Below are 10,355 nucleotides of genomic sequence, written 5' to 3'. Positions count from 1 at the left end.
AGCGTCTGCCCCGTGTGTGTTCCGTGTGTGGCACACCTGGGAACCAGCGAACTGCAGCTCCTGGGCGCTAACATTTAGCTTCTTGTTCTTCTTAGGGACACACCAGTAGTAGAAGTAATTTCCTGGTGTAATGTTGAGGCTGCTTTGCTCTTCTCGTAATTCTTACCTCGCAACAGAAAACGAGTAAATAATTCCAGCAGGTGCCCTTGGCATTTGGCCAGCATTAGATCCACTGCATTCATTGGCAGGGAAACTGGAACTAAAAACTCTACACTTAATTGGTGTTTCCGCCCCCTTTCGGACTGAAAGCGCCACACTCTGCCATTAGTGACACCACAAAATCAGAGCTTCTTGAAAACCAAAAATAAAGATGTGTGAAATTATTCTAATTATCTACTTATGGAAAATGAGTATTCCATTTGCCACAATCCAAAACTCCTAGAAAATTAAACTATAAATTACTTTGAAGCCGTTTACGTTTCACTACAAGATACCCATCTAGTAAGACCTTACCCTAAATTAATATATGTTGCCTTAACATTCCTATGGCCAGGGAATTTATTTTCTCTCTTCACCTTATAGATCAAGACTTTTTCCTCAAGTGAAAAAAAAAAAAAAAGAAATCTCATAAAATCCAGAAAAGTAGTAGATTGCATGAAAAAAAAAAATCACAGTAAAATACACAAGCAGTATTTCATTTAATACTTAAATTTCAAGATCCTTCTAATATGCATTTTCACTACCACCCTCTTTATGAAATTTGACTGGGAAGACAGAAGTGGGAATGGAATCAGGAGATTTTAGGAATACTGAAAAACAAGAAAAATTAGAAGAAAACCTGTTTGGAACATTTTAAAATTACCTGTCACCAGGGACATTCTTCTGTGAAATTATGGCAATCTTAATATCTTCACCTAAGGGACCTTGATTTGAAATATTTAAAAAACACTTGAAATGAGACTCCTGGTAACAATGAGAAGCATCAAGTAGTGAAAACAGCGAGTCTTGCCATGCAATTTTTTCCCATCAAGCTGAAATCCTTTCTTTCAGGGCTGGGGAAGAAGTATCATCTCTAATGCTGAGTAATTTATTTTTCTGTCCCAGGAATGACTCCCATGCCATCTCTCTGGTCACATGGGGTGCCAAGTCACATCCGTACCCAAGTCCCTCTCCACCCATTGACAAGCACACAAAACCCGTATTTTTTTCCTACACCAGCACAGTGGGGACATTTCTCCTCTAGGAAAGCTTTATCTTCAGTGTCTCTTTAGAGAGTGACCCCACACTTGGGGTGGTCTTGCTTGTAAGACATCCATCCTTGTGGACTTGGTGCAGCTCTTTTGGCTTTCCAGAACAAAAGGGGATTGGAACATTTTAACATAAAGTGCAATTCAGGGGAGCAGTAGCATGTGAGTAAAGACCAAGCAAAATTTGTGTAGTCCAGTTTTTTCCCCCTTCCTCATCAACTGAAAACAGGAAATAGAGCATTCTCAATATTTCTTTCCCCCCACTGGAGTGCCAAGAGATACATCTGAACTCAGCCCAAAGCATCCTCCTCAAAAAATACAATGGAAAAGAGATTTCTGTGACAATGCCTACATTGTCAGAAGACCAATGTTTTGTCTTATTAGAACATCTTTTCTTCAACAACTATCAAAAGATAAAATGGAAATTTTGCAAAGAATTCCTGATGTGGGCTGTAATTTCAACCAGACTTCCAGTCTCCAGTCATTCCCCTCGTCTATAGCAAATATCCCTGGAGAGCCATGTCTCAAAACATCTGCAGGGTGACTTAACTTCTCAATTTTCATTTGACATTAATCTTGCCAGAGGGGAGCTGTGTGTGTGTTGTGTGCTTCTTTGTAGGTAGGTTTTCCCCATTCACACAGAAAAAAATCTCTAGCATTCTTCTTCATTTAAGAAAAAATTTAAAATATTCTAAATTAGAAGAACTGATTTTTCAGTCCTAGGGTTGCAACTTTTAAGTATGGATTAACCAAAACTCACCAGATGCACTGTTCCTTATATAAGTAACTCATACATATATATAGATATAGATACAGATATAGATAATCTATATTTATAAGATACTTGTGTGTGTATAGGTATATAAATATATCCGCACATGTATTCTTAGCAGTGCCATGTTAACATCTGGGCTGATGGTCTCAGAGGTCTTTTCCATCCTAAATGATTCTATGATATAGAATATATTCGCATCATTTATTGGCAAAGACTACCTAACAAAAGGGAAAAAACTTACCTGCATTTAGAGAGTACATTCAGCTGAAACTAAAAACCAGACTACTTTTATTAATGGTTTCTTATTTTTTAATGATTTTTTCAAAAATCATTATTTTATTTATTCAAGAAAGACACAAATGCTTAAGCAGTAATTAGTATTGAGGATTGCAAATTGTTCAGTCCAGATTTGCAAATAGGTTGGCTGTGTATCAGTTCCCAGTCAGGATCACAACACTGGGCTTTGTGCAGTTCCAGGTAAATGCAGGAAGCAAAGCAGAACCACCTTGTTGTGCAGGTATTTGTAAAGAGTCAGCTGAGAATGGAAAAACCCTCTTTTTGTGCTGCAGGAAAGGGAGGTGTGTGAGTTACAAACTCAGGGTCACCAGTTCTCTTACCTCCTTCTGTCCTCAGCTATGCCAAAGTGTGCAAGTTCCAAACACAGAGAAGGCACAGTCCTTCCACTGTTTTATGTAGCAGCCAGGAGAATGGGAAAATAGGGAGTGTAGGAGTTCAGCAAGGGTGGAACTCACCCAATGGACTCTGTCCACTAAACAGCTGCACAAGGTTCTGTGTCTGCTCTCACGAGTCACAAATTATTTATAGACATCACCAAATGTGAGTAGGTACTTTTCACTTAGAGTGTAGGTTAGCTTTTATTTAACCTGATGATGTTTCAAATTTGGATTATATGGTTTAATATGTATTTTATCATAGGACTGAACATAAGCAAATTTTATCTAATTTTATCTTCGCATTTACTGGAATGCTGTATTTTAATTTTTTTTTTAAACTGAGGTTTCCTGAGATGTCGTTCATTTTGCAAATTTCAAAAGTGTAGAAAACCACATTCGAGATCTTCTTTTTAAGAATCAATTCCTATCAAATGTGTTTTTCTACCATAAAATTCCATGAGTATAGAGAAGTGCATTGTTTCATTAAAATATTTGTACTAAACATTTTTTTAAAAAATACTTTAATGTAGACAGATTTTTGTGCATTTATTTTGTATTTCTAATAGATCTTGTCGGACAGAATAAATCAATAAATACCAAGTATTATACAAGCTGGTGCTGAGTAACTATGGATACACAAACAGAACCCACCAACATTTTGTGGATATTAGGATTTCAATCTATCAACTTCAGTTCTATCCAAATTTCAGGCTCTTCTCCTCCAGCCCCTCCTTGGGAGCTATTTCCACTGAGCTCAGTGGAATTCCACAGATAGGGTATGACCCAAGTGAGCGTTCAGTTGTGCTCCAAAAAATGGGTAAAAAGAAGCCAAAAGTTGTCCTCCTCTTACTGAGAACAGCTCAGCTCACAGCTGAAAGAAAAGGAGTCACATGGCTTCCAAAGCCATGGAGCAAGGAGGTATTTGAGTCAAGAATGACTGATTAATCTTCGTGGGTGTTTGTTTTGTCTGTGTTGTAACACTTCCACTTCTCAGCTTAAAACTGCTCTTTTAATGGATTAATTACTGCATTTAATCAGCCAGCCTTCATGGGATGGGCTGGAGTTACTGTTCACCTTGCTTTTAAACGTGCCAGCCTTGAGCTGCTTCCAAAACACGTCTGATGTGGTTGGACTCTGTGGATCAAAGTGCCCTTGGGGCATCCTGAGCAGAACACAGCACCGTTCCCAGAATGAAAGAGGGACTGATGGCTCACTCAGAACCAGCTTTGGGGCCGGCACTTTTGGGGACTCTTTCAGGCTCACTCAGTAAGGGCCTGATGTTCCCATCACTTGTCCCACACAGCTTGGGATTTTTAGCAGAAAATGTTGAAACTCACTAAAGTTCTGTAGTTTTAGGACTCATTCTAGCAAACTCAATTTGCTAATATCATCTGCTCCATTTCTGGGGATATTTCTCTTAGAAAGCCTGGAGAAAACAGTCCATAGCTGCCAAAACTTTTATTCATTTTGTTGGTGAACATTTAACACCTCAGTTGAAAGCATGCTCGGCACACACACTGAAAACTAAGGTTATAAACCAGTTTTAATTAGCATGATCCGTGCTACCTCCATCCCTGTGATTAGGGGAGGTAATTAGTCTCTACACTGAGAAGTCGGTGTGAGCTGAGCCTGTAGGGTAATACAGGCTTGGCTGTCCCTTTCTTCCTGATGATTGCAGGCTCATCCTCTTGGGCTACACGGTTTGCTTCTCAAAAACACTCAAATCAGAAAACTGTTGTTAAATTTTATTCCTAAACAAGACACCTATGATCTCTTCAACAGTTTTTGGAATGTAATTTATTTCCACTGCCACCCGGAAAATTCGAAGGTCTGATTTTAAAGTCCCGATGAACCCTGGACGCTTTTCAGCTGAGAAATGAAAACGGAAAAGCTTGTCCCTTTTGGCTTGATTGTGTTACTTTTGTTATGTTTAGTTGCTTCCCGCGGCTCACCCCGGCCCGCGGCCCTGGCCCGGCACCGGCCTGTTCCCGGCCCGGATCAATTCTGTTCCCGGCCCGGATCAATTCTGTTCCCGGCCCGGATCAATTCTGTTCCCGGCCCGGATCAATTCTGTTCCCGGCCCGGCCCGGTTCCATCCCCGGCCCGGTTCGGTTCCATCCCCGGCGATCGGGCCCGTGGTTGCGGGGTAACCGCGAACGCGGCCAGCGCGGCTGTGGCGCTGCTGCTCCAGGCTCTGTCCGTGCAGAACGCGCTCCTGGCTGGGTGTTCGCAGCCTGGGCGCGGGCACGAGGCTGCTCTGGGCGATTCGCCGAGAGAATTTTCACAGAGAGTATTGCGAGTTTTCAATTGGCAGAGCATTGGTCTCTGCGAGGATATCCTGAATTTCGTTTGAAGGTAAAGATTGACTAAAGTGGTACTCTGTGGCTTTGTCACATCTGTGCTCTGAAAGAGAATGCCAAAGGGAAATACAGGGTGTGATAGTGCCAGACTGCTGGTGCAGCAGTTCAGGGGCAGGTACAGCTGAGTGGATGAGCAGTGTCTTTATACAGTTTTGTCACAATGGGCAAAACGTCCTTTATAACAAGATTTAAGCAATACATTATAACATTCCAATCTCTCACAAGTTCTGTGAGTTGCAGCTGAGAAAGCAGGGGTTGTTTAGCCCAAAGAAGAGAAGGTCCACTCTAGCTATTTTGAAGTAATATTTAAGCTGCAGCTTTGTCTGTTCTAGCTATTATTAATGTTCAGATTTTTAGCTCCAGGTTTTAGTATGATCTGTCTTTGAAGTGCACAACATAGCCATAATGTTCAAATAAAATCCAGCTAGAGGCTTAGCAATACTAGCTACTTATGCCAAACTTTTGTTATGTTTCGTTGCTTCCCGCTGCCCAGCCCGGCACGGGGCCCTGGCCCGGCCCCGGCCTGATCCCGGCCTTGATCAGATCGGTCCGTGGGCCGGATCAGTTCGGTTCCCGGCCCGACTCGGTTCAATCCCCGGCCCGGCCCGGCCCGACCCGGCTTGGTTCAGTGTCTGGCCCGGCTCGGTTCATTCCCCGGCCCGGCTCGGTTTGAGAGGAATGACGGGTTTGTTTTTACAAACAAGCTGTGGGTCTGCCGATAAGATGCAGCTATCAGTGAAAGACAACAGAAACAATGGGATGGATTCCGCTAAAAGATGAAAGAGGCACTGAAAGAGCACCATGAATTCCACAAGATTTAAGAATTAAGAAGGGATTATGCACTGGGGGGAAAGGTATCGCAGGTATCAGGCGTTCCGGGCAGTCTGTACCTGTCAAGTACCTCAACCTATGGGGAGAGAGAGAAGGGACAAGCGGCCGGGAATCAGGATAAAAAGGAGGCTGCTCCCTCCAAAAATTTGAGAGACCCCAGGGGAATGCCCCATGGCCTCTCCCTTTATTCAAATAGAGTAAAAGGACTCCTCTGTCCCCTTTTTGGACATAAATCTCTGGTGTTTGTGCATTAAATTTCCTGTTAGGTTCAATCCCCGGCCCGGCCCGGCTCGGTTCAATCCCCGGCCCGGCCCGGTTCAATCCCCAGCTCGGTTCCATCCCCGGCCCGGTTCCATCCCCGGCCCGGTTCGGTTCCATCCCCGGCGATCGGGCCCGTGGTTGCGGGGTAACCGCGAACGCGGCCAGCGCGGCTGTGGCGCTGCTGCTCCAGGCTCTGTCCGTGCAGAACGCGCTCCTGGCTGGGTGTTCGCAGCCTGGGCGCGGGCACGAGGCTGCTCTGGGCGATTCGCCGAGAGAATTTTCACAGAGAATTGCGAGTTTTCAATTGGCAGAGCATTGGTCTCTGCGAGGAAATCCTGAATTTCTTTTGAAGGTAAAGATTGACTAAAATGGTACTTTGTGGCTTTGTCACATCTGTGCTCTGAAAGAGAATGCCAAAGGGAAATACAGGGTGTGATAGTGCCACACTGCTGGTGCAGCAGTTCAGGGGCAGGTACAGCTGAGTGGAGGAGCAATGTCTTTATACAGTTTTGTCACAATGGGCAAAACGTCCTTTATAATAAGATTTAAGCAATACACTATAACATTCCAGTCTGTCACAAGTTCTGTGAGCAGCAGCTGAGAAAGCAGGGGTTGTTTAGCCCAAAGAAGAGAAGGTCCACTCTAGCTATTTTGAAGTAATATTTAAGCTACAGCTTTGTCTGTTCTAGCTATTATTAATGTTCAGATTCTTAGTTCCAGGTTTTAGTATGATCTGTCTTTGAAGTGCACAACATAGCCATAATGTTCAAATAAAATACAACTAGAGGCTTAACAATACTAGCTACTTATGCCAAACTTTTGTTATGTTTAGTTGCTTCCCGTGGCCCACCCCGGCACGCGGCCCTGGCCCGGCCCCGGCCTGTTCCCGGCCTTGATCAGATCGGTCCGTGGGCCTGATCAATTCCGTTCCCGGCCCGACTCGGTTCAATCCCCGGCCCGGCTCGGTTCAATCCCCGGCCCGGCCCGGCTCGGTTCAATCCCCGGCCCGGCCCGGCTCGGTTCAATCCCCGGCCCGGCTCGGTTCAATCGCCTGCCCGGCTCGGTTCAATCCCCGGCCCGGCTCGGTTCAATCCCCTCCCCGGCCCCGGCCTGTTCCCGGCCCGGATCAGTTCGGTCTGTGGCCTGGATCAGTTCGTTTCCCGGCCCGGCCCGGCTCGGTTCATTCCCCGGCCCGGCTCGGTTCAGTGTCCGGCCCGGCTCGGTTTGAGAGGAATGACGGGTTTGTTTTTACAAACAAGCTGTGGGTCTGCCGATAAGATGCAGCTATCAGTGAAAGACAACAGAAACAATGGGATGGATTCCGCTAAAAGATGAAAGGGGCACTGAAAGAGCACCATGAATTCCACAAGATTTAAGAATTAAGAAGGGATTATGCACTGGGAGGAAAGGTATCGCAGGTATCAGGCGTTCCGGGCAGTCTGTACCTGTCAAGTACCTCAGCCTATGGGGAAAGAGAGAAGGGACAAGCGGCCGGGAATCAGGATAAAAAGGAGGCTGCTCCCTCCAAAAATTTGAGAGACCCCAGGGGAATGCCCCATGGCCTCTCCCTTTATTCGAATAAAGTAAAAGGACTCCTCTGTCCCCTTTTTGGACATAAATCTCTGGTGTTTGTGCATTAAATTTCCTGTTAGGTTCAATCCCCGGCCCGGCCCGGCTCGGTTCAATCCCCGGCCCGGCTCGGTTCAATCCCCAGCTCGGTTCCATCCCCGGCCCGGTTCCATCCCCGGCCCGGTTCCATCCCCGGCGATCGGGCCCGTGGTTGCGGGGTAACCGCGAACGCGGCCAGCGCGGCTGTGGCGCTGCTGCTCCAGGCTCTGTCCGTGCAGAACGCGCTCCTGGCTGGGTGTTCGCAGCCTGGGCGCGGGCACGAGGCTGCTCTGGGCGATTCGCCGAGAGAATTTTCACTGAGAGTATTGCGAGTTTTCAATTGGCAGAGCATTGGTCTCTGCGAGGAAATCCTGAATTTCGTTTGAAGGTAAAGATTGACTAAAGTGGTACTTTGTGGCTTTGTCACATCTGTGCTCTGAAAGAGAATGCCAAAGGGAAATGCAGGGTGTGATAGTGCCACACTGCTGGTGCAGCAGTTCAGGGGCAGGTACAGCTGAGTGGAGGAGCAGTGTCTTTATACAGTTTTGTCACAATGGGCAAAACGTCCTTTATAACAAGATTTAAGCAATACACTATAACATTCCAGTCTGTCACAATTTCTGTGAGCAGCAGCTGAGAAAGCAGGGGTTGTTTAGCCCAAAGAAGAGAAGGTCCACTCTAGCTATTTTGAAGTAATATTTAAGCTACAGCTTTGTCTGTTCTAGCTATTATTAATGTTCAGATTTTTAGTTCCAGGTTTTAGTATGATCTGTCTTTGAAGTGCACAACATAGCCATAATGTTCAAATAAAATCCAGCTAGAGGCTTAGCAATACTAGCTACTTATGCCAAACTTTTGTTATGTTTCGTTGCTTCCCGCGGCCCACCCCGGCACGGGGCCCTGGCCCGGCCCCGGCCTGATCCCGGCCTTGATCAGATCGGTCCGTGGGCCGGATCAGTTCGGTTCCCGGCCCGGCTCGGTTCAATCCTCGGCCCGGCTCGGTTCAATCCCCGGCCCGGCCCGGCTCGGTTCAATCCCCGGCCCGGCCCGGCCCGGCTCGGTTCATTCCCCCGCCCGGCTCGGTTTGAGAGGAATGACGGGTTTGTTTTTACAAACAAGCTGTGGGTCTGCCGATAAGATGCAGCTATCAGTGAAAGACAACAGAAACAATGGGATGGATTCCGCTAAAAGATGAAAGAGGCACTGAAAGAGCACCATGAATTCCACAAGATTTAAGAATTAAGAAGGAATTATGCACTGGGGGGAAAGGTATCGCAGGTATCAGGCGTTCCGGGCAGTCTGTACCTGTCAAGTACCTCAGCCTATGGGGAAAGAGAGAAGGGACAAGCGGCCGAGAATTAGGATAAAAAGGAGGCTGCACCCTCCAAAAATTTGAGAGACCCCAGGGGAATGCCCCATGGCCTCTCCCTTTATTCAAATAGAGTAAAAGGACTCCTCTGTCCCCTTTTTGGACATAAATCTCTGGTGTTTGTGCATTAAATTTCCTGTTAGGTTCAATCCCCGGCCCGGCCCGGCTCGGTTCAATCCCCGGCCCGGCTCGGTTCCATCCCCGGCCCGGTTCCATCCCCTGCCCGGTTCCATCCCCGGCGATCGGGCCCGTGGTTGCGGGGTAACCGCGAACGCGGCCAGCGCGGCTGTGGCGCTGCTGCTCCAGGCTCTGTCCGTGCAGAACGCGCTCCTGGCTGGGTGTTCGCAGCCTGGGCGCGGGCACGAGGCTGCTCTGGGCGATTCGCCGAGAGAATTTTCACTGAGAGTATTGCGAGTTTTCAATTGGCAGAGCATTGGTCTCTGTGAGGAAATCCTGAATTTCTTTTGAAGGTAAAGATTGACTAAAATGGTACTTTGTGGCTTTGTCACATCTGTGCTCTGAAAGAGAATGCCAAAGGGAAATACAGGGTGTGATAGTGCCAGACTGCTGGTGCAGCAGTTCAGGGGCAGGTACATCTGAGTGGAGGAGCAGTGTCTTTATACAGTTTTGTCACAATGGGCAAAACGTCCTTTATAACAAGATTTAAGCAATACACTATAACATTCCAGTCTGTCACAAGTTCTGTGAGCAGCAGCTGAGAAAGCAGGGGTTGTTTAGCCCAAAGAAGAGAAGGTCCACTCTAGCAATTTTGAAGTAATATTTAAGCTACAGCTTTGTCTGTTCTAGCTATTATTAATGTTCAGATTCTTAGCTCCAGGTTTTAGTATGATCTGTCTTTGAAGTGGACAACATAGCCATAATGTTCAAATAAAATACAACTAGAGGCTTAGCAATACTAGCTACTTATGCCAAACTTTTGTTATGTTTCGTTGCTTCCCGTGGCCCACCCCGGCACGCAGCCCTGGCCCGGCCCCGGCCTGTTCCCGGCCTTGATCAGATCGGTACGTGGGCCTGATCAATTCCGTTCCCGGCCCGACTCGGTTCAATCCCCGGCCCGGCTCGGTTCAATCCCCGGCCCGGCCCGGCTCGGTTCAATCGCCTGCCCGGCTCGGTTCAATCCCCTCCCCGGCCCCGGCCTGTTCCCGGCCCGGATCAGTTCGGTCTGTGGGCCGGATCAGTTCGGTTCCCGGCCCGGCCCGGCTCGGTTCA

This window comes from Poecile atricapillus, chromosome 10, assembly GCF_030490865.1.
Source record: "Poecile atricapillus isolate bPoeAtr1 chromosome 10, bPoeAtr1.hap1, whole genome shotgun sequence".
Lineage (NCBI taxonomy): Eukaryota > Metazoa > Chordata > Aves > Passeriformes > Paridae > Poecile > Poecile atricapillus.
This window is presented reverse-complemented; position numbering follows the sequence as displayed.